The sequence below is a fragment of the Dama dama genome, chromosome 14, assembly GCF_033118175.1.
Source record: "Dama dama isolate Ldn47 chromosome 14, ASM3311817v1, whole genome shotgun sequence".
In the NCBI taxonomy this organism is placed as follows: Eukaryota; Metazoa; Chordata; class Mammalia; order Artiodactyla; family Cervidae; genus Dama; species Dama dama.
In genome coordinates, this window is record NC_083694.1 from 8,724,139 (window position 1) to 8,749,795 (window position 25,657).

Sequence of the window (25,657 nt, forward strand, 5' to 3'; positions counted from 1 at the left end):
ACTGCTCCTTTCTCCTGGGTCCTGGTGCTCACAAGATTTTGTTTTTACCCTCCAAGAGTCTGTTTCCCCAGTCCTGTGTAAGTTTTGTAATCAAATTCCACTGGTCTCCAAAGTCAGATTCTCTGGGATTTCTCAACCCCTTTTCCAGATCCTCAGGTTGGGAAATCTGTTGTGGGTCCTAGAACAGTGCGAGAATTTCTTTGGTATAATTGTTCTGCAGTTTGTGGGTTGTCTGCTCAGTGGCTCTATGGGGGGTTAATGAAGACCTCCAAGAGGGCCTATGCCACAGGCTGTGTGACCAGGTAGCTGCACCCAGAGCCCCTGCCCTGCAGTAGGCCACTTCCTGCCCATACCTCTGCAGGAGACTCAAACACAGGTCTGGCTCAGTCTCTGTGGGGTCTCTGTGTCCTGGGGCACACAAGGCTTTTTTTGAGCCCTCTGAGCTTCCCTGAAGGGTATGGGGTTCAATTCTAAATGCAATTTCACCCCTTCTACCATGTTGCTGGGGATTCTACTTTGCTCTCGGATGTGGGTATCTTTTTTTTGGTGGGATCCGACATTCTCCTGTAGATGGTTGTTCAGCAACTAGTTGTGACTTTGGAGTTCTTGCAGGAGAAGATGATGTCCTTCTACTCTGCCACTGAGGTTAGGAAGCCTGAAGAATGAGATGGTATCCAGGGCTCTTTTTAGATTTCAGAAGCCTTTTCTGCATCCAGAAGATAGTATCTTATGAGCAGAAGGAAAAAGGAGTCTGGGACCACTATTCATCATAGAATAGAATGACCATATACTCATCATAGAATCCAATAATTGTGCTCCCTAGTGTTTACTCAAAGAAGTTGAAAACTATGTCCACACAGAAATCTTTACATGAATGTTTATAGTATTTTATCTATAATTGATAATTCTTGAAAGCAATCAAGTTGTCTTTTTTTGTTAGTGCATGGATTAACTGTGTCACCTCCAGAGAATGAAACATTGTTTATTGCTGGAAAGAAATGAAATATCAAGTGGTAAAAATATATGAAGAGGCATTAAATGCACACTATTAACTTGAAAAACTACATGATATGCAATTCTGATGATATGACATCTGGAAAAGAGAAAATTGTAGAATGTAAGATCCGTGTTTGCCATGATCAGATTGGTAAGATTCTGGTTAATGATAGTGATAACGTGGGAGGCTGTACATATGTGGCATCATGGTGTCTAGTGAAATCTCTGTACCTTCTTCTTATTTTTGTTGTAAATCTAAAGCTGCTCTAAAAAATAAAGTCTTTATATAAGTCTGTATATATCAATTATGTAGGTAATACCTAGGCAACATTATGACCTATTTGACCTAAGTCAAAATGATGCCTAGGTTATTACCGCAGAAGTAATCATCAACAATTCTTTTTGTATTCCATATTTTAGGACTTGTCTCAGATCGAAATTAAGTAAAACACATAGAGCATGCACATGCCCAGGGAAATTAGCAAACACATTCCTATTTTATGTGGGTAATTGACTGATTCTGTATTCATGATTTTATGCTTCAACTCCAATCACTTTTAGCAAGTGTCACAAACATGTGCAAACTCTTAAGGGCTTTTCCTGATGTGTGAGAAAGCAGGAGAGGCTTTGATTTGCATGTATTGTTGTGGTATAAAAACTAGTTTGTACTTGTCACTTAGCCAGGTAAAGAATAAAATATAATGTGTAATATTACTTCACAGCACACACATATTTTGATTTTGTGCCAATTTAATTATTTTTCTGTTAGTGGTCCCTAAAGACAGCATAGGTCAAAGAGCCAAGATATTGACAAGTTGGATAAAATGCAAGTTATTCAAATACCTTTCTTAATCAAGAATTAGTCTGATTTTTTTTTTTTATTCATTCTTTGAGCAACATACATTTTATTTTATCTAGGACACCAAGCCCCACCGTCTATGACTAAAAATGAGCTTAATTAATTTGCTTTGGATAGCCACACCTGGGGTCAATCAGTCAGATAATATCAAGGAGCCTTGGAAAGCCACAGTTAGCATTAACTGGCATGAGCCATAAAGAATTAGCATTTGAATGCAGCATGACAGTATAGGCTATCTTATTCCCTAAAACCTAGATATTTGTTGAATTTGGAAAATTAATATACATTAATGGACTGATTGAAGTTGACTGAATTGGAACTAGCTAGTTGCTTTGGTTAATGCAAAGGGAGATAAATATTTCCTCTACTTTTATTTCTAAGTGGATATTAGTATTCTATAAATGGGCATTTTAAAGTTTAAAAAGTAACCATAATTGTGCTAACTGATTAAAACCATATATATTGAAATATGCAGATAATTTTAGCCTTTAAAGCTATAGAAATATCTGAATTTCAACAATATTACCATTCATTGAGCACAATGGTAGAAACATTATTACCACTTGAACATCAAACAATCCTGTAATATAAATATGAACATCCTAAAGTATTTATTGAAGTTAAATTTTTCTTTGTTTCTAACCTCAAAATGTAAAGTGAATCTTCTTGTATTCAATTGGAGTGGGTTGCCATTCCCTTCTCTAGGAGATCTTCCCAACCCAGGAATCAAAATTGGGTCTCCTGCATTGTAGGCAGATTCTTTACCATCTGAGCCACCAGGGAAGTCCTGTATTCAATTAGATTGGTGCAATATCCCCATATTTTCTTTATTGTATCTTCTCTTTTCCTGTATCTCTTCCTACACAACAACCAGAGTCATCTTACTGGGTGCTATGTGGGAAAAGATATGGGAAATATGCATCTGAGTAATATTTAAATCTTTTATTATTTCAAAAGTCAACATTAAAATTACTAGTATGAGTTCAACCCAATCAGAGCTATTGTTCACTTCACATAAAAATGTGTTTTTCATCTTAAAATTTCACTGTGTGAAATGGAGTACTTGCTTATTTGATTGTCAGTTAAGCCTATTCTTACTATATTAGACAAAAATTAAATATTGCAAAAACTAGCAGAAAATACTTATAAGTTAAAATGAAATGCAATTTTGTTAATTAGTATGTTTGATTAATATGAATAAATAACCTGTCCAATTACATTTTTGTAAGCTTTTCAAATCAACTCTTTTGGACAGTGAATAATAAGAAAAGACCCTAGAGATCAGATAAAATAGGGACTATTATTCCTTTTTTTTTTTCCTTTTTACAATGACATTAATCATTAACAATTCAGTCCCAAACACTAGCATCTCTATTCAGGAGAGAGGAAAGAGCAAAATTAAGAACAATCAAACTAAAAATATGTTCCACACTTTCTTGCTTGATTGTACATTAATCTTTCTTTTGGGAATCTGTTCCTTAAAGTTGAATTAATCATATGCTAAAACTCAAGGATATTTACATCATTAGTCTTTCTGTGCTTTTTATTTTTTACTTTAATTTGCAATTTTCCCCTTTAACTGCATCCCAGTTCCATCTTCCACTGACACAAATTTGACCTCTTCTTTAATACATACTTTCAAAATATGTAGTATTACTACTATGTATATGCCTCAGACACCAGCTTTTAAAAGTATGCAACTATATACATGGGAATGTATGGGAATAAAAGTCTTATGGAAATAAAAGTTTAAGTTCTGCTGGCCTCCACAGCTAGGGAATTTGCGAAGCATTAGTAAAAATCTGGGCTCCAGGTAAGTGTATAAGCTCTTTTCTTGCAGATACCAGCAAGCTGAAGAAGGGCTAAAAAGGAGCTCTAGAATGGTATCTGTGGCTTATGTTCCTTGAGAGGACCTCTGTTATCTCTGTATGAGTGCCAAACATGAAACCCACCCCTCAGGCTGACGCTCCAGGTCATGAAATTTTAATCACATTTAAACTAGTCCATTTCTTTAACTATGAATGTTTCATAATTAAATGAAATTTAATTATGTGATTCTTTTCAAATACAAATTGCATTGCAATAAATATTCTTGACCACATCCCCTTGCAAGTTTATATCTGTTTATCCCAAGTGTTGTGGTTATTCAGTTGGTCAGTTGTGTCCAATTCTTTGCAACACCATGGACTACAGCATGCCAGGCTTCCCCGTCCTTCACTATCTCCTAGAGTTGGCTGAAACTCATGTCCATTGAGTTGATGATGCTAAATAACCATCTCATCCTCTGTTTCCCCCTTCTCTTGCTTTTGATCTTTCCCAGTATTAGGGTGTTTTCCAATGAGTTGGCTCTTCACATCAGGTGGCCAAATTATTGGAGCTCAACTTCAGCTTCAGTCCTTCCAATGAATATTCAGGGTTGATTTCCTTTAGGACTGACTGGTTTGATCTCCTTGCAGTCCAAGGGACTCTAAAGAGTCTTCTCCAGCACCACAGTTTGAAGTATCAATTCTTCTGGGTTCAACCTTCTTTATGGTCCAACTCTCACATCCATACATGACTACTGGAAAAACCATAGCTTTGACTATATGGACCTTTGTCAAAGTGAAAGGCAAAGGTGATAAAATGTATTTCAAGTATATACTAAGAATTAAGGATTCTGGGGCAAGAACTATATGAACAATCAGTTTCCTGGAAAAGCATGCGGTTTTCTCACTCTAAAAACAAATAAATTATCTTCATTACATTCTCTACCTTTGTCAATTTGCTAAACATCTGCAGTGACATGTCATTGTTTTTCCTCCATTTTGGCGAATATGGCAAGTTGGTATGTTACAGGATTGCAGTGGCCATTAATGCCTCAGGTCAAACACTGAAAGCTCTTTGTGGGGAATAGATGGATCTTTATGAAAAAAGAAGTTAGAAAGACATCTTTTCAAGGAAGTTATTCTTGTTTTCAATGTAACTGGTCTAATTTTAACATAATATTGCCAAAGAATTGATGCTTTTGAACTGTGGTTTTGGAGAAGACTCTTGAGAGTCCCTTGGACTGCAAGGAGATCCAACCAGTCCATCCTAGAGGAGATCAGTCCCAGGTATTCGTTGGAAGGACTGATGTTGAAGCTGAAACTCCAATACTTTGGCCACCTGATGCGAAGAGCTGACCCATTTGAAAAGACCCTGATGCTAGGAAAGATTGAGGGCAGGAGTAAAAGGGGATGACAGAGGATGAGATGGTTGGATGGCATCACCGACTCAATGGACATGGGTTTGGGTGGACTCCGGGAGTTGCTGATGGACAGGGAGGCCTGGTGTGCTGTGGTTCACGGGGTCTCAAAGAGTCGGACATGACTGAGTGACTGAATTGAGCTGATTCTATAGAAATTATGAAAATTGCCTAGATTAATATGATCAAATTATATGTGATATACGATATATAAACTATGAATACTATCTATAACCTATAGGCATAGTTTATACATGCATATATATGAATATTTTGTTTTTTATTTGTTTAATTAGAATAACAGAATTTGCTCCTAGTGCCAAGGAATACAATTCCATATTGAAAAAGTAACATCTATATAACATATTACTATGATGTATATGGGGTTTCTCAGATGGTTCTAGTGGTAAAGAATCTGCCTGCCAATATAGGACATGCAAGAGGCGTGAGTTCAACCTCTGGGTTGGGAAGATCCCCTGGAGTAGGAAATGGCAAGACACTTCAGTATGCTTTCCTGGAAAATCCCATGGACAGAGGAGCCTGGTGGGCTACAGTCCATGGGGTTACAGAAAGTCAGATGTGACTTAGCAGTGGCAGCATCATTTATATATTATTATGATGATCTATAAATATAGTATGAGCTAATTGTGTGTGTTAATTTTGATTTAATTTTGAAAACCATCCCCAGAAATTTGAATTTCATTTTTCAAGTAATTAGAAGCTGTAAAATAATTTTTTATTGACCCATGAAATCATAACCCTTTTCAACTGACTATGTTTGAGAACGGTAGTGTTGCCATAAATCTAGAGAATATGTTAATAGGTAAGCATGTAATACCTCCACAAGATTCTAAAAGACATATATAAAAGAATTGAATTTTGTTTATTTTCTTTTGCTAAGTGTGTAAGTCTGCTGCTAAGAATAAATCTTAATAATTTACTGGAAAGTTCAAAGGAAAGTATTAAGACTAGAGCTCTGTCCTGGATGGGATTTGGGGGCACCTGGTTGGGAACGGTGTTGAATTTAGGGGAAGAAGTGATATTTAGGGGAAAGGATCAGGTCGTCGTTACTTGTGAATGTATTGAGAACAAGAACAAGTGGGACTTTTCAAGCAATGTATTTACTGTAAAGTGTTATGGGCTTTCCTGATGGCCCAGCAGGTAGAATTCGCCTGTAATGCAGGAATCATGGGAGACACAGGTGCAATTCCTGGGTCAAGAAGTTCCCCTGGAGGAGAGCATGGCAACCCACTCCACTATTCTTGCCTGAAGAATCATATGGACTAAGGAAACCAGCAAGCTGCAGTCCAAAGGGTCGCAAAGAGCTGGACATGACTGAATGACTAAGCGTCCATGTTTTGGTCTTATCTTTCCGAAGCGAGTGTGTCAGGGGTTACTTCTAGCTTGTTTTACAAGTTATGTCAATACAGTTTAATTGAGTATTTTCAATTATACAGCAAATGTCACCTGGGATATTGTTAATGCTCATTCAAGTAGACAGCACGACAATTTCAGACCTATTCTGACATTCAAATAAATATTTTTCTATCTATCTATTGAAGGAAACCAGGATCTTAATTCCAAAACATGCCTCTTTGACATAAAAGTAATTTTGAGCTGAAGGCAATTAAGAAGCAGAAAACCCAGAATAAACTTTCTCATTTCAGCCTAAAGGCAGTATGTAAAAATCTCCTTTTACTGGAGAAACACTCTTGTTAGCCCAGAGATGGCACCAGAGGAACTGCAAACAATCTTCCTCCATGTGTTCCTTTGCTTTTAGCTACATTCTTGCATTTTGACACCCTGGGACACTGACGGCTATTTTCCTTGTCCTGTCATTTCTCTACAAATGCATTGCTTTTCATTGAAGACCCTGTGTAAGCGAAAGTCCCAAGCCACAATGGGACTTGAATTCTCTCCACAATGCACATGAATAAGCTGTTTTCTTTTGCTAATCTGTCTTTTCGATAGTCCTCACCAAAAATATAAGATGGGTAGAGGTAAAGTTTTGCCCTCCCAATGCCAACATCTGTCTATCACTGTGCCCTGACAAATTGAATCCACATGTAGATGCTTTACAAGAAAATCATGCAGAGATAATTACACAGAAGAAAATTCAATCTATATAAAAATGAGCCACTCTCGTGTACATTTACATGTTCACCAACCTCTCCATTGTCCATGAAAATCAAGGTTTTACTCCATTTGATAAGGAAGAATATTATTTGGATTATTCTTGCTTTTCAAAATAATTTAATCTTTAGATATGTAGCATATCTATGTAATGATTTAATGAATGTAACGCATTTACTTTAAAGCACATAATTATATACAAGTAATTTGAAAATACTTAAGATACATTTTTAATGTTATTAAATTTGGATATTTATGATAGTTTATCAGTATGACATTCTCATGAGAAAGATTAAAGAATTTATACTGTGCTCAATATAATTCAAGGTATATTAGATAATTGAATGATAAACAAAATATTTCTGCTGTGAGGACATTTTCTTTGCAAGTTGTAAAAGCCCTGTAGAGGTATGACTAAAAAATTATTTTTAAATTTTTTCATCACACTATTTTTAAACATGACTGCTTTCTCTAAATTCAGAATAGGAGTGAGAACTTCCCCTAAATAAATTTTTCAAATTGAAGTTTTAAAATATTTTATAGTTTACTGTCCATATCTTGCAGATGTTTGCTTCTTTCCTTAGATTCCACTATCACTTTGTTCATAGCTCTGTGACTTGTTCATTATTTCATTTGGAATTTGTCATATAAAATAGTAGTGCTTTCCTTGTTTATCATTCTAATTCAACCATTAAATTGTGAGATTTTTTTGTGTATGTCTTAGTTTTCTGTATACATTTTTATCTCAAAAAATGCCCACAATTTTGATTACATATAAGTGGAAAACACTGTTCATTGTTTATTTCCCTAAGCCACTTACTTTGACCCTTACAAAGTCTCTGAAATTTGTTTGGATATAAAAACTGTAGAAATCAATAACACATCCCAATGAAAACATTTAGATAGTGGTGTATCCATAGTTTGAGCACAGGTCTGTCTGTGGATCTGGTTTCCTTTCCATTATACCTCAGACCTACCTGCAATTCCTGAAAACACTGTTTATTTAGCTTATCAAGTTTAGGTCTGCAGAGTAGGTATGTAAACATGCTAAAATCTTTTCCAGGGATTCCAAATGGGAAATGTTATGAAAAATAAATTCCAGCAGTATAAAAATAGAATTTCTGCTTTTTTTTTTTTAAGTTGTTAGGTCTGACTGGAAAGACAATATTGTTCTTCTTCTTTAGTTGCTAAGTTAAGTCCTGCTATTTTGAGATCCCATGCACTGTACTCAGTAGGACTGTAAACTGTAACACTACATAAAGTGAATGATCTTTTCTATTATTTAACATTAAGACTTTTGTATGATAATATTTAGAATAGTATCTTTAATAGTATATTTTCAATTGCTACATTTACTATTATTTCTAAGAAATCTTGCTAGGAGAATGTGAAGAATTTTATAATTTAACAGTACAAAACACTGTTCGCTTCACTGTTGGTGTGATCACCTGTAGACCATGAGACAAAAAGAAATTACCCATACATCAGTTCTTCATTTTGCTTGAATTACTATGGCCTACAAATAACCTAGTTAAAATATATAATAAGCTGATTGTATTTCATTGTGGGAGAATTTTTTTTTTCTTTTACAGAGTCAGTATGCCTGATTTTCTCTGAAAATTCAAATTATATAATTTGTGAAAGCAAAAATGTTAATTTTTGTTCTTTATGCCAAAGGATTTAGGGCTTAAATTTGAAAATAGAAGAAAAAATTTAATTTCAAAAATTAAAAACTATGTCTTTTAGTAGAATTTGAGTCAAAGAATGCATAACAAATACCTATAATAATTATTAGTATTATAAATTATATCATCCAGATCAACTTCTACTTTATTAACTATGCCAAAGCCTTTGATTGTGTGGATCACAATAAACTGGAAAATTCTTCAAGAGATGGGAATACTAGACCACCTGACCTGCCTCTTGAGAAACCTATATGCAGGTCAGGAAGCAACAGTGAGAACTGGACATGGAACAACAGACTGGTTCCAAATAGGAAAAGGCATATGTCAAGGCTGTATATTGTCACCCTGCTTATTTAACTTATATGCAGAGTACATCATGAGAAACACTGGGCTGGAGGAAGCACAAGCTGGACTCAAGATTGCCAGGAGAAATATCAATAACATCAGATATGCAGACGACACCACCCTTATGGCAGGAAGTGAAAAAAAACTAAAGAGCCTCTTGATGAAAGTGAAAGAGGACAGTGAATAAGCTGGCTTAAAATTCATCATTCAAAAAACTATGATCATCATCCAGTCACATCACTTTATGGCAAATACATGGAGGGCAGTGGAAACAGTGACAGACCTTATTTTCTTGGGCTCCAAAATCACTGAAGATGGTAACTTCAGCCATGGTGAAATTAAAAGTCACTTGCTCATTGGAAGAAAAGCTATGACCAACCTAGACAGCATATTAAAAAGCAGAGACATTACTTTGCCAACAAAAGTCTGTCTAGTCAAAGCTATGGTTTTTCCAGTGGCCATGTATGGATGTGAGAGTTGGACCATAAAGGCTGAACACTAAAGAATTGATGCTTTTGAACTGTGGTGTTGGAGAAGACACTTGAGATTCCCTTGGGCTGCAAGGAGGTCAAAACAGTCAATCCTAAAGGAAATCAACCCTCAATATTCACTGGAGGGACTGATGCTGGGCCTCGAGCTCCAATAATTTGGCTACCTGATGGGAAGAGCTGACTCATTGGAAAAGACCCTGATGCCGGGCAAGATTAGAGACAGGAGGAGAAGGGGATGACAGAGGATGAGATGGTTGGATGGCATCTGATTTAATGGACATGAGTTTGAGCAAAGTCTGGGAGTTGGTGATGGAGAGTAAAGCCTGGTGTGCTGCAGTCCATGGGGTTGCAAAGAATTGGACACAACTGAGCAACTGAACTGAACTGATGCAGGTCAATGATTTTACAAAAAGTTGGAGCTTTTCGTCAAACAGCAGTTTTGGTGTGTTATAAGACCATCCAGTACAAATTTCATTCTATAGTAATAAAAATAAATATTCAATTTATTAATTGTCTACTTTGACAAAATGTAACTATGAGTACTCTTTCAATAAGAGCAAACTTAATGAGCAGAACTTTATATTATTATGTAACTATGTAACATGGTTAATATCTATAGAATGAGAAGTATCTGAATTTGATACAAGAGTAGATTTAAAATACAAGAGAATGCAGTAATTGAAACAAAATAAATTTCCAAGCTTCAAGTTTGAATAGTGAAATAAAATTATGCTAATTTAATGTATTTCCCTTACTGTGTTTTTTAGCTCATTATGCTGTATGTATAAATATGAGATGGTTTTTTTTCCTTTTGTTAATACTCAAGTTATTTGCTTCAAATTGGCCTGCTTCCTTTAAGTACTCACTAAGCCTTTTGTAAAGATCTGGTTTTTAAATTAGCTTTCATTGCCTGTTATATTTTACTTTTATTTACTTTTGTTTACATCATGTAAAAGACATTACCAATTATTTTACTTTACTTGTAGTCTAAGACTGTAGTACATTAGAATCTCAAATCACCTCCCATTTTTCTTCCTGAACTCTGTGCTCAATACAATCCCATCAAAAGTCTATAATAATGCTTCTGACTGTAAATACTTCTGAATTTTTCAGTGACTCAGGTCACTGTTGTCCAAATTCTCTGACCGTTCTTTTATCCTCTTATCACACAGTCATTAAACTTTTCATTTCATTTTCACTATTCTCTGGTCTTTCAGTATTAAGTGATCATTACTGCTTTCTTCTCATTTTCCTGAGCTTTTCATGGTCATATCAATAAATGAAAAATTAAGCAGAGAATGTAAATTGCTGCATAAGATGGAGAATTTTCTTCTATTTTTATTTTCAAATTTCCAATATCTAGTTCAATTACATACATGTTATTTTGTGTTTTATGGTTCCATTGATGTTCAGGATCAAACATGGTGGTGGTTTTATCACTAAGTTGTGTCCAACTTTTGTGACCCCATGGACGGTAGCCTACCAGGCTCCTGTGTCCATGGGATTCTCTGGGTTGCCATTTACTTCTCCAGATCAAACATGGTACGCTCATGAAAAGTGAAATGCAATGAAACCATAAAAGTCAATCAACACAAATTACTAATAAACATTAACAAGGAATAAAATAAATTATTTTAAGAGGATATTAAGTCATTTACTATAGGAAATTTCCAGCCTAAATAAAGAGAGATTTGGGGGATTTTTTTTTTTCTTTTAGTGGACTTCCTTCCTTTCTTTATCTCTTTCATTCTTTCTCTTTTTTATTCCTTTCTTCTCATCATCAAGCTTTCTCTTCTTTTCTCATTCTTAATGATGCATTTCCTTCTGACTTGCCTTATTCTTTCCTACAATACACATGTAGAATATCATGATAAAATGTTAATCATGGATCCAAATGCTTGTAGGGGCCAGGACATTAACTTGAATAAGTAAAGCAGGCAAGATTTTAGGAAAAAACAAGACAAAATAAAGAAGCAAACCAATGAAAAACTGCCTAGGAAAGGTGAGGAACAACTCAGTTAGTCCTTTGGTCCTTTTTTTTTTTTTTTTTTTTCCCCACAGTATATTATTTTTTTTAATTTTTTTCAATTTATTTTTATTAGTTGGAAGCTAATTACTTTCCAATATTGTAGTGGTTTTTGTCATACATTGACATGAATCAGCCATGGATTTACATGTATTCCCCATCCCGATCCCCCTCCCACCTCCGTCTCCACCCGATTCCCCTGGGTCTTCCCAGTGCACCAGCTCCGAGCACTTGTCTCATGCATCCCACCTGGACTGGTGATCTGTTTCACCCTTGATAATATACATGTTTCGATGCTGTTCTCTCAAAACATCCCACCCTCGCCTTCTCCCACAGAGTCTAAAAGTCTGTTCTATACATCTGTGTCTCTTTTTCTGTTTTGCGTATTGGATTATCGTTACCATCTTTCTAAATTCCATATACATGCGTTAGTATACTGTATTGGTCTTTATCTTTCTGGCTTACTTCACTCTGTATAATGGGCTCCAGTTTCATCCATCTCATTAGAACTGAGTCAAATGAATTCTTTTTAATGGCTGAGTAATATTCCATGGTGTACATGTACCACGGCTTCCTTATCCATTCATCTGCTGATGGGCATCTAGGTTGCTTCCATGTCCTGGCTATTATAAACAGTGCTGCGATGAACATTGGGGTACATGTGTCTCTTTCAGATCTGGTTTCCTCGGTGTGTATGCTCAGGAGTGGGATTGCTGGGTCATATGGCAGTTCTATTTCCAGTTTTTTAAGAAATATCCACACTGTTCTCCATAGTGGCTGTACTAGTTTGCATTCCCACCAACAGTGTAAGAGGGTTCCCTTTTCTCCACACCCTCTCCAGCATTTATTGCTTGTAGACTTTTGGATAGCAGCCATCCTGACTGGCGTGTAATGGTACCTCATTGTGGTTTTGATTTGCATTTCTCTGATAATGAGTGATGTGGAGCATCTTTTCATGTGTTTGTTAGCCATCTGTATGTCTTCTTTGGAGAAATGTCTGTTTAGTCCTTTGGCCCATTTTTTGATTGGGTCACTAACAATGAGAAAACAGAAAGAGAATTAAGGAAACAATACCATTCACCATTGCAACAAAAAGAATAAAATACTTAGGAGTGTATGTACCTAAAGAAACAAAAGACCTGTACATAGAAAACTATAAAACACTGATGAAAGAAATCAAAGAGGACACAAATAGATGGAGAAATATACAGTGTTCATGGATTGGAAGAATCAATTTTGTCAAAATGACTATACTACCCAAAGCAATCTATAAATTCAATGCAATCCCTGTCAAGCTACCAATGGTATTCTTCACAGAACTAGAACAAATAATTTCACGATTTGTATAGAGATACAAAAAACCTCAAATAGCCAAAGCAATATTGAGAAAGAAGAATGGAACTGGAGGAATCAACCTGCCTGACTTCAGGCTCTACTACAAAGCCACAGTCATCAAGACAGTATGGTACTGGCACAAAGACAGAAATATAGATCAATGGAACAGAATAGAAAGCCCAGAGATAAATCCACGTACCTATGGACACCTTATCTTTGACAAAGGAGGCAAGGATATACCATGGAAAAAAGACAACCTCTTTAACAAGTGGTGCTGGGAAAACTGGTCAACCACTTGTAAAAGAATGAAACTAGAACACTTTCTAACACTATACACAAAAATAAACTCAAAATGGATTAAAGATCTAAATGTAAGACTTGTCCTTTGGTCCTTAATGGCAGATAGTGGGGCTTAAAGAGAGGGAAGAAGCAATGCTAATGGGCTATTGTCATTCCGTGGGCTTCCCTGGTGTCTCATTGATAAAGAATTCACCTGCCAATGCAGAAGATGAGGGTTTGATCCCTTGGTCTGGAAAATGCCCTGGAGAAGGAAATGGCAACCCACTCCAGTATTCTTGCCTGGAAAATCAGGCAATATAATGACTGTCATATTGACCTTCAGAACTGCACTGTAGATATCAAAGATGATATAAAAACTCTGTATATTAATGATTTCACTTGATCTATTTTGCTATATCTATTATGCTTTAATGGGCTACATATATGACAGAGTTTAAAGTACTGTAACAACTAAAGTTAATTCTTAAGCTTTTTTTTTTTTTTTTTTAAGTTTCTACTTGCAGTTTTTTAATTAGATTCATGGGTTGCAGACAAGAATAGTCATGGTTAGATGTTTCATTATAATTAGTTCTAATGAATAAGGTTTACTCAAAAAAATAATAATAATAATTAACTTCTATAATTGGTAGGTATCAGCATTAGTTGGTGTTGATGACTCTAGGCCAAACACATCAAATGCCTTTATCAGATTAATGAAAGAGTGCCCTTTGTAAATGCCAGTAGCTATTAATATTTATTAAATCCTTGATATGTCCCAGCCCCTATGCTATTCAGCTTATAGATTTTATTCATTTAAGCATTACAAATCCATAATATAGTTTCTATGGTTACTTTCCTTTTACAGAAAAGGAAGGCACAGAGACACAAAGAGCTGAGGCACAGAGAGCCTGACATCTTTTCTTCTTGTTTTATTTATTTTTATGAGTACAGTTGCTTTAGAATGTTGTGTTAATTTGTATGTATATCAAAGTGAATCAGCTATAAATTTAAATATATCCATTGTTTTTGGATTTCTTTCCCATTTTGGTCACCACGGAGCATTAAGTAAAGTTCCCTGTGCTCTCTAGTAGGTTCTCATTAGTTATCTATATTATATACAGTATCGTGTATATATGTCAATCCCAATTTCCCAATTCATCTCTCCCACATCTTCTTCCTAGGTATCGATCCATATGTTTGTTCTCTATCTGTGTCTCTATTTCTGCTTCGCAAATAAGATCATCTATACCATTTCATTTAGGTTCTACATATATGCATTAGTTTACAATATTTATTTTCTTTTTCTGACTAACTTCACTCTGTATGACAGTCTTTACACCTTAAACTCCAATGTTCCTTGTAGCACTATTTATAATAACCAGGACATGGAAGCAACCTAAATGTTTATCAACAAATGAATACATAAAGAAAATGTGGTGAAAAGTGAAAGTGAAAGTCTCTCAGTTGTGTCTGACTCTTTGAGATCCCATAGACTATACAGTTCATGGAATTCTCCAAGTCAGAATACCAGAGTGGGTAGCCTTGCCCTTCTCCAGTGGATCTTCCCAACCCAGGGATCAAACCCACGTCTCCCACATTGCAGGCAGATTCTTTACCAGCTGACTACCAGGGAAGCACTATTTACAATAGGTAGGGCATAGAAGCAGCGTAAATGTCTATCAACAAATAAACAGATAAAGATGCAATACAGTTTATATATATATAATATATATATATTGGATGTACATATAATTGGATGTACATATATAATATATATGTACATCCAATTATTGATAGACACTTAGGTTCCTTCCATGTCCTGGCTATTGTTAATATATGTAATATATTTCATTGCATACATACAATGAAATATTACTCAGTCATAAAATGGAATGAAATTGGGTCATTTGTAGTGACTTATTTTCTTAAGTTTCACACTTGCAAGTGGATAAGTATTGATTTGAAATCAGGCAATCAGATGTTAAAATCCTCTCTCTTAAGCAAAATACCAGTCTACATAGGATAAAGGATAAAGAAGAGAATAACTATTCTGAAATTAAAAAATCAATGAAAATATGAGGAGTTCATCAACTTTGTTTTTTTCCCACTTGAATATAAATGTTGAAAACTTTGATAAATAGCAAATTATGTGGAAGCAGTGGTTCTGCTTTTTGTCTTTAATGCTCCATCTCTCAGTGTGGGAAAAATACAGTACAGTATATTCTAAGGTCTACATATGTAAGTGGTGGAAAATTCACACACACACACACACATACACTCAAATACAAGAAGTCATAGATAGTAATGTTTGCTAGAAACACTGCTCACAAAATGACTTTGAAAGTCAAATATTTCTTTCCAAGTTTAAAATGAAATGACAATGAAGGGAATTATCAAATGTATCTGTGATGGAGAGGCATTTATTTCTTCCTTTAATTATAAAAAATTCCCCATATTTAAGTATTAAACTCTGCAATTTTATAGTTTATTGCTGTCGTTTAGTCAGTCAGTCATGTCCGACTCTTTGTGACCCCGTGGACTGCAGCATGCCAGGCCTCCCTGTCCTTCACCATCTCCTGAAACTTGCTCAAACTCATGTTCACTGAGTCAGTGATGCCACCCAACCCTCTGATCCTCTGTCACTCCATTCTTCTCCTGCCTTCAATCTTTCCCAGCATTAGGATTTCTTCCAGCGAGTCAACTCTGCTCATCAGGTGGTCAAAATACGCATGCTTCAGGCTCAGCATCAGTCCCTCTAATGAATATTCAGGATTGGGTTCCTTTAGGATTGACAGCTTTGAACTCCTTGCAGAGGATCCTAGTGCCTCTGAAAAGTCTTTTTCAACACCATAGTTCAAAAGTATTAATTCTTTGGTGCTCAGCTTTCTTTATGGTCCAACTCTCACAACCATATGTGACTACTGGGAAAACCATAGCTTTGATTAGATGGACCTTTGTTGGCAAAGTAATGTCTCTAGTTTTCAATATGCTGCCTAGGTTGGTCATAGCTTTTCTTTCAAGGAGTAAGCATCTTATTTCATGGCTGCAGTCATCATCTGCAGTGATTTTGGAGCCCCCAAAATAAAATTTGTCACTGTTTCCACTGTTTCCCCATCTATTTGTCATGAAATCATGGAACCAGATGTCATGATCTTAGTTTTTTGAATGTTGAGTTTTAAGCCAGCTTTTTCACTCTCCTCTTTCACCTTCATCAAGAGGCTATTTAGTTCCTCTTTGCTTTCTGTCATTAAAGTGGTATCAATCTGTATATCTGAGGTTGCTGATCTTTCTCCAAGCAACCTTGATTCCATTTTGTGATTCATCCAGCCCAATATTTCACATGATGTACTCTGAATATAAGCTAAATAAGCAGGGTGACAATATATAGCCTTGACATCCTTCTTTCCCAATTTGAATGAGTTCATTGTCCCATGTCCAGTCTTACTGTAGCTTCTTGTTCTGCATACAGGTTTCTCAAGAGGCAGGTAATGTAGTCTGGTATTCCCATCTTTTTTCCAGTTTGTTGTGATCCACACAGTCAAATGTGTTAGCATAGTCAGTGAAATAAAATTAGATGTTTTCCTGAAATTCTCTAGCTTTTGCTATGATCTAACAGATGCTGGCAATTTGATCTCTGGTTACTTTCCCTTTTCTAAATCCAGCTTGAACATCTTGAAGTTCTCAGTTCACATTCTGTTGAAGCCTAGTTTGGAGAATTTTGCACATTACTTTGCTATCATGTGAAATGAGTGCAATCATGCAGTAGTTTGAACAGTCTTTGATATTGCCTTTCTTTGGAATTGAAATGAAAACTGACCTTTTCCAGTCCTGTGGCCACTGCTGAGTTTTCCAAATTTGCTGGCATATTGAGTGCAGCCCTTTCAGAGCATCATCTTTGAGGATTTGAAATAGTTCAGCTGGAATTCCATCATCTCCACTAACTTTGTTTATAGTTGATAGTAAAGTCTTAATATTGTTTTGTAGGATCATACTGTTTTGTACCTATAAGCACTGGCTACAGGATCTCTCTGAGCCTTATTCCTTTCAATTCTATCAATAATTGAATGACTCTACATTTTAAACCCCATCCCAAAATTTAAGTAAACGTCCATATGCCCACTTGATGCATTTTTGTGAAAAGTCTTTTGCTCCTGCTGGTACATGTTGGCTAGATTCTCAGGTATTTTGAAGTATCATTTATTTAGTCATAAATAAGACTGAGTAAGTCTGCAGTGAAATTATGTTGTGACTTAACCCTGGTCTCTGCGTTAGTGACTAAGAGGGAAGGTGTGAGCAGACACTGTGTAATGGCTTATTTTGTACTATGAAGAGAAGCCTTTGCATTGTCTTCAAGCAATGTGGCCCTTAGTGGAAAAGTGTGGTCCACCTTGCCAGAACCAAAGGATTCCAAGTGATCTAAAGATTCAAGATTCTCAGGGGCATAAACACAGAAGTCCTCATTCCATGATTGAGGGTCCTGTTCTTTCTCAACAAATGTCCTGATCCAGCCATGGCAACCTACCTCAAATGAGAGTTCAAACTTCCTGGGAATCTGCTAGTCTTGTTACTCAGTTGTATTCAGTCACTAAGTTATGTCTGAATCTTTGTCACCACCTGAACTGCAGGACACCAGGCTTCCCTGTCCTTCACCATCTCCCAGAGTTTGCTCAAACTTATGTCCATTAAGTCGGTGGTGCCATCAAACCATCTCATCCTTTGTCTCCCCATTTCCCTCCTGCCCTCTGTCATTCCCAGCATGACAGTCTCTTCCAATGAGTCCACACTTCTCTCGTGGCTCACACAGTAAGGAATTTGCCTGCAGTGCTGGAGACCCGGATTTGATCTCTGGGTCAGGAAAGATCCCCTGGAGAAGGGAATGTCTACCCACCCCAGTATTCTTTCCTGGAGAATTCCATGGACAGAGGAGCCTGGTGGGCTGCAGTCCATGGGTTCACAAAGAATTGGACAGAACTGAGCATCTTAGCAAGCATTATTGTGTTAGGGGCACTTTTACTCAAATTTCTCTTCCCTCCAGCTAAAAGAAACCAGGTCCTCTTTATATGCTACTATGGGGCCTTCTGGCCTCCACATTTGGCCATTAGCTTCTGATTAATCATACTTGTGCATGCATGCTAAGTCATTTCAATCATGTCCAACTCTGTGTGACCCTATGGACTGTAGCCCACAAGGCTCCTCTGTCCATGGGATTCTCTAGGCAAGAATACTGGAGTAGGTTGTTATGCTTACCTCCAGGGGATCTTCCCAACCCAAGGATCGAATCAGTGTCTCTTATATATCCTGCATTGGCAAGCAGGTTCTTTTACATGAGCACCACTGGGAAGCCCTAATCATTCTCGCCTTTACCTTATCTTTTTTCAAATGCATTATTTACACTCAGCAACTAGTGCACTGTTGCTAATACCATACCCTCCTCCACTGGAATTCCATCTCACCTTCAGTTCAATTCAGTTCAGTCACTCAGTCGTGTCCGACTTTTTGCGACCCCATGGACTGCAGCATGCCAGGCTTCCCTGTCCTTTACCAACTCCCGGAGTTTACCCAAACTCATGTCCATTGAGTCGGTGATGCCATCCAACCATCTCATCCTCTATCATCCCCTTCTCCTCCTGCTTTCAATCTTCCCAGCATCAGGGTCTTTTCCAATGCAAAGACCCTTTGCATCAGGTGGTCAAAGGTTTACAGCTTCAGCACCAGTCCTTCCAATTAATATTCAGGACAGATTACCTTTAGGATTGACTGGTTTGATTTCCTTGCAGTCCAAGGGACTCTTAAGAATCTTCTCCAACACCACAGTTCAAAAGCATAAATTCTTCTGTGCCCAGCTTTCTTTTTGGTCCAACTCTCACATCCATACATGACTACTAAAAAAAAAAAACAACATAGTTTTGACTAGATGGACCTTTGTCGACAAAGTAATGTCTCTGCTTTTTAATATGCTGTCTAGGTTGTTCATAGCTTTTCTTCCAAGGAGCAAATGTCTTTTAATTTCATGGCTGCAATCACCATCTGGAGTGATTTTCGAGCTCTAGAAAATAAAGTCTGTCACTGTTTCCATTATTTCCCCATCTACTTGCCACATCTATTTGCCCCATCTCATCTTACCACAGCCAAAATAACAATTGCAAGTCTTCCTTATACTAGGTCCTATCCGTGTTGTCTTCATCAGTGACGATGGTGTCCTTATGGTCAGTGAGTTAGTAGGTGATCCACCCGCAACATCCCATCCTATCCCAAGATAGTAAGATATACCATGGAACTTGAAATAAAAGTTAAGTGCAGTACTTCAGAAAAATCTTAAAATATCTTATCTTGGCATCTGCTTTCTCACCCTGCATGGGATGAGTTTGGAACAGGCTTGGACAGAGAGAGAATCTGGAGTAAGTTACAGTTCTGAATAAGGTTTATGCTAATGCCACAGAGAAAGAAATGGAAAGAGCTGAGAAAGCCCTTTAGAATGACCCTGCTTTCTGTAAAGAGACTGATATTCACACTCCCAGATCAACAGTCATAGGTATGGACTTCCCAAGAAGAAGTGACATTTGATGAAGTGCCTCTTTTCAGAGGAGGCATTTTCTGAGGAGAGCTGATGCTAGCAATATTCACAAATCATGAGGAAATAATCCCTCAGTCTTGGAGACAAATGTGGTAATGCATCAAATAATCAACATCAGAGATAAAGGAAGTTTTCAGGTTACCTACAGTGCTGCTGTAAGCAGAAGAGAAAATATTATACGTTCAACTTTTATTTTGGATGTACCATGTGGCTTGCAAAGTTCTTATTTCCCCAACCAAGGATCAAATTCAGGCCCCAGAAGTGGAAGTGGAGAGTCCTAACCACTGGACCAACAGGAGATTGCCATATACGTTCAATTATAACAATTTGGTGTCATAGTTAATTATGCAATGTCTGAGTGTATGTAGGACTTCCCTGGTGTCTAGATGGTAATGCATCTGCCTACAACGTTGGAGACCCAGGTTCAATCGCTAGGCCAGGAAGATCCCCTGTAGAAGGAAATGGCAACCCACTCTGGTATTCTTGCCTGGAGAAACCCATGGATGGAGGAGCCTGGTAGGTTACAGTCCATGGGCTCGCAAAGAGTAGGATGTGACTGAGTGACTAAACTTTCACTTTTCTTTTGAGTGTGTGTGAACTACAAGAAGTTAGATATGGTTGAGGAGCTTAGGAGAGAAACTTGGACAGAATATAAGGTTTTAGATTTATAAATGTAATAGTTGTTATTTGGTTTAGGTGAATTCAACAAGGAACAATCCATAGGCTAATGATGTTGTGGCAGATACTAACATTTAAGCACAAAGAAAGAAGAGTATGGGAAGTCACTTGTGGGTGAGCAAGATAGTTATAGAGGAAAACCAGGATTCCCACCCTTAGGCTTATTCAAATTCCAGAGGTTGGATACTCAAATAAGAGTAATAATTCATTATAACTTATTCAAGACAACTTTAATGATGTTCGACATATCTGCTGAAATTAGAATAAATGAAAGTAAGATATACTTTGCAACTTGAAAAAGAAGTTCTTAAATCTGGTTCTTCAGAAAAATCTTATTTTATTTTTAATAAATTTCTATAACTCTGACAGCTATATCCCTTGTTTCATGAGAAAAATATGCCTGTGTATTTTTATAAGCCATTACTTGTATTACATGTATATTTTATAAGCCTAAAAAGTGTTCCAATATATGACTAATACATGGAGGTGGTTAAATGAAATAAATGCACATAAAACCTTTCATAGATTTTGGTTACATTTCAGTTCTAAGTATGCCTACGATTAAGATGCTCATTTCTATTAATCCATTTGCTTTTTGGTATCAAAGTAATATAAATAACTAAGCAAATAGGGACTAATAAAACCATTAAATCAATAAACATAAAAAGCAAATAAAAGTACAATTACTTCTATCATAAACTCATATAACTCCCTAGATTATACTGCTAAATTCTGCTTAAATACAGTAACCTCATAAGCACAATTTCTCATGGTGGCTAACAAGACCATGAACAGACATTTTCATCTGTTTAAATTAAATTTATCATCTTAAATTGAAGTCCAATGCACAGACTACACACAACATTAAAGTAGTCCTGTCTTTTGAGGTCAGGTATTACTTTTATTTCATTTAATTTTGTGCTTTGTGATAGACATTTGTCAAATTCCCTATATTCAGACCTTTCTTTTCTATGAAACTTTGCTATTCAAATTCATGTACATGTTTGTACTATGTTATGTATTAGCTCTATCCCCTATCATACAAAAAGATAATTGGACCAAGAGTGGTACTTTATTGCAAACACTCAAGTCCTTGGACAATCTGATTCTTAATCTTTTGATGATTTGAATTAAAAGAATCTATAATTAGATGTAATTAGGTGAATTATATTTGTGTTATATTGTACTGTACAATTAATTCATTTAACTGACAATTAGATGAGTTAAAAGGTCTTTTAAAGTTAGGTTTAGAGCAGTGTGCAATGTGAGACCAAACAGACACTTAAGAAGTGTTGCTGGCAGAGGAAATAAGATAACAACATGAAGCCATTTGTTGTAAGAAAGTGTCCTTGCTTCCTGTTATTCTATTGTTCTATTTAGTTTCTTTTTCTCCTCTATTTTTTTTTCTTTTATTACATGAATGTTATTGAAACAAACATTTATTTACAAAAACATCCCCATTTATTCAAAATAATTTTAGTGGTTTCTGTTCCTTGCAATAGATGTGCTGTATTTAGAGGCACTGCTGAGGTTCACAAAAGCTAAACTATGAACAAGAATTCTCTCAAACATTTGCAATTCATTTTTATACAAAGTAGCTGAGAGTGGGATGCAAGAAGTTCACAGAAGACTTTACTAGAAAACCATTTATAGCAGCTGCCTAAGCAAAACAGGTAATGACACTCATTACTGGAATAGGGGGAAAAAGACATAATATCAATAAAAACTAGATGAAACCATCAGAGTGAGCTATAAATTAAACTGGGATTTGATGAATGATTATGAAAAGGAGAAGAGGATGTGTGTGAGTTTAAGGGTGAACGTAAGCAAAGCCTCAACTGATAAAAAGTTTAAGAAATAGAAAATATTTAATCTGGTGCAGAATAGAAAGCATTACTGAAAACCTTTTACAGAAGATAGAAGATCATATACATTTGCTACTAGAGAATGGTGGCCTTTGGATGTTAGTCTTAGAAAGCTGAATGACATGTAATAGAAAAGAGGGCTATTATGATAAATTCAATCCTTACCTTTACTGTGATAAATTGCCTGCAACATGATGATTTAAAACAGAAAACAAATTATTATCTTCACGTTCTGAAAGTCAGAAGTGCAAAATCAGATTAACTGGGCTAAAATCAGTGTCTGCAGGTCTGCTTTCATTCTGGAGACTCCAGGGAAGAAACAATTACTTTTTCTGCCTCAAAGGACCACCTCCATTCTTTGGCCAGTGGCTTCCTCCTTTAACTTCAAAGATTTCAGTGTAGCATCTTCTCTTCTCTTTGACTTCTGTCTCAGTACTTACATATTCACTGACTCTGATCGCCTCGCTTGTGACCCATATGATTACATTTGCTGTTGATATTGTTACTCAGTTGCTCTGCTGTGTCTAACTCTTTGCAACCCCATGGACTGCAGCACACCAGGCTTCCCTGTCTTTCACAATCTCCCAGAGCTTGCTCAAACTCATGTCCATTGAGTCAGTGATGTCAACCAAACATCACCTCTCCTCCTGCCTTCAATCTTTCCCAGCATCAGGGTCTTTTTTAATGAGTAGTCTCCTTGCATCAGATAGCCAAAGTATTGGAACTTCAGTTTCAGAATCAGTCCTTCCAATGAATATTTAGGATTGATTTCCTTTAGGATTGACTGGGTTGATCTCCTTGCAGTCCAAGGGACTCTCAAGAGTCTTCTCCAACACCACAGTTCAAAAGCATCAGCTCTTTGGCTCTCTTGCTTTCTTTATGGTTCAACTCTCATATCCATAAATGACTACTGAAAAAAACCATAGCTTTGACTATTTGGACCTCTGTTGGCAAAGTGATGTCTCTGCTTTTTAATATGCTATGTTGGTCATAGTTATTCTTCAAAGAAACAAGTGAATTTTAATTTCATGGCTGTAGTCACCAATCTGCAGTGATTTTGGAGCCCAAGAAAATAAAGTTTGTCACTGTTTCCATTGTTTCCCCATCCATATGCCATGAAGTGTTGGGACAGGATGCCAGGATCTTCACTTTTTGAAAGTTGAGTTTTAACTTTTCACTTTTGGCTTTTTAGTTTTAGCTTTTTCACTCTCATTTTTCACATTCATCAACAGGCTCTTAAGTTCCTCTGCATTCTGCCATAAGGGTGGTGTCACTGCATATCTGAAGTTATTGATAATTCTCCAGGTAATCTTGATTGCAGCTTGTGCTTCATTTAGCCTAGCATTCTGCATGATGTATACTGGATATGAGTTAAATAGGCAGGGTGAAAACATACAGCCTTGACATACTCCTTTCCCAATTTGGTACCTGTCCATTGTTCCATGTCTGGTTCTAACTATGGCTTCTTGACCTGCATACAGGTTTCTCAGGATGCAGGTAAGGTGGTGTGGTATTCCCATCTCTTGAAGAATTTTCCAGTTTGCTGTGATCCATACAGTCAAAGGCTTTAGCTTAGTCAATGAAGCAGAAGTAGATGTTTTCCTGGAACTCTCTAGCTTTTTCTTTGATTCAATGGATGTTGGCAATTTGATCTCTGGTTCCTCTGCCTTTTCTAAATCCAGCTTGAATATCTCAAAGTTCTCAGTTCACGTACTGTTGAAGCTTAGCTTGGAGAATTTTGAGCATTACTTTGCTATCATGTGAAATGAGTGCAATCATGCAGTAGTTTGAACACTCTTTGGCTTTGCCCTTCTTTGGAATTGAAATGAAAACTCACCTTTTCCAGTCTTGTAGCCACTGCTGAGTTCTCCAAATTTGCTGGCATATTGAGTGCAGCACTTTCAAAGCATCATCTTTGAGGATTTGAAATAGTTCAGCTGCAATTCCATCACCTCCATTAGCTTTGTTCGTAGTGATGCTCCCTAAGGATCACTTCACTTTGCACTCTAGGAGTCTGACCCTAGGTTGTTTTTGGATCATGGTTTTCTGGGTCATTAAGATCTTTTTATTGTACAGTTCTTCTGTGTATTCTTGCCACCTCTTCTTAATATCTTCTGCTTCTGTTAGGTCCACACTGTTTCTGTCCTTTGTTGTACCCATTTTTGCATGAAATGTTCCCTTGGTATCTCTAATTTCTTGTGGAGTTGACTGGACCCATTCAAATGAAACAGGATAATCCTCCTGCTCAAGATCCTTACTTTAATCATATATATATATATATATATATATATATATATATATATATATATATATATAGCTTATTTTACCATATGTGGTAATATATTCATGGGTTATGGAGATTAGGACATCAGCATCTTTAGTAAGAGGGCCTTATTCAGCCAACCACATATAAGATCCTGTCTACCTCAGGGAAATAGTATAGGGTATATTTAAACATGTTATTATAGAAATTAAGCACATGAATTTTGACATAAAATAAATCAAGAGTTCAACATCAATTTGCCAATCTCTAACTATGTGGCAGAAAGTGAAGAGGAACTAAAAAGCCTCTTGATGAAAGTGAAAGAGGAAAGTGAAAAAGTTGGCTTAAAGCTCAACATTCAGAAAACTAAGATCATGGCATCTGGTCCCATCACCTCATGGGAAATAGATGGGGACACATTGGAAACAGTGTCAGACTTTATTTTTGGGGGGCTCCAAAATCACTGAAGATGGTGATTGCAGCCATGAAATTAAAAGACACTTACTCCTTGGAAGGAAAGTTATGACCAACCTAGATAAGATATTAAAAAGCAGAGACATTACTTTGCCAACAAAGGTCCATCTGGTCAAGGCTATGGTTTCTCCAGTGGTCATGTATGGATGTGAGAGTTGAATTGTGAAGAAAGCTGAGTGCCGAAAAATTGATGCTTTTGAACTGTGGTGTTGGAGAACACTCTTGAGAGTCCCTTGGACTGTAAGGAGGTCCAACCAGTCCATCCTAAAGGAGATCAGTCCTGGGTGTTCATTGGAAGGACTGATGCTGAAGCTGAAACTCCAGTACTTTGGCCACTTCATGTGAAGAGTTGACTCATTGGAAAAGACCCTGCTGCTGGGAGGGATTGGGGGCAGGAGGAGGAGGGGACGACAGAGAATGAGACGGCTGGA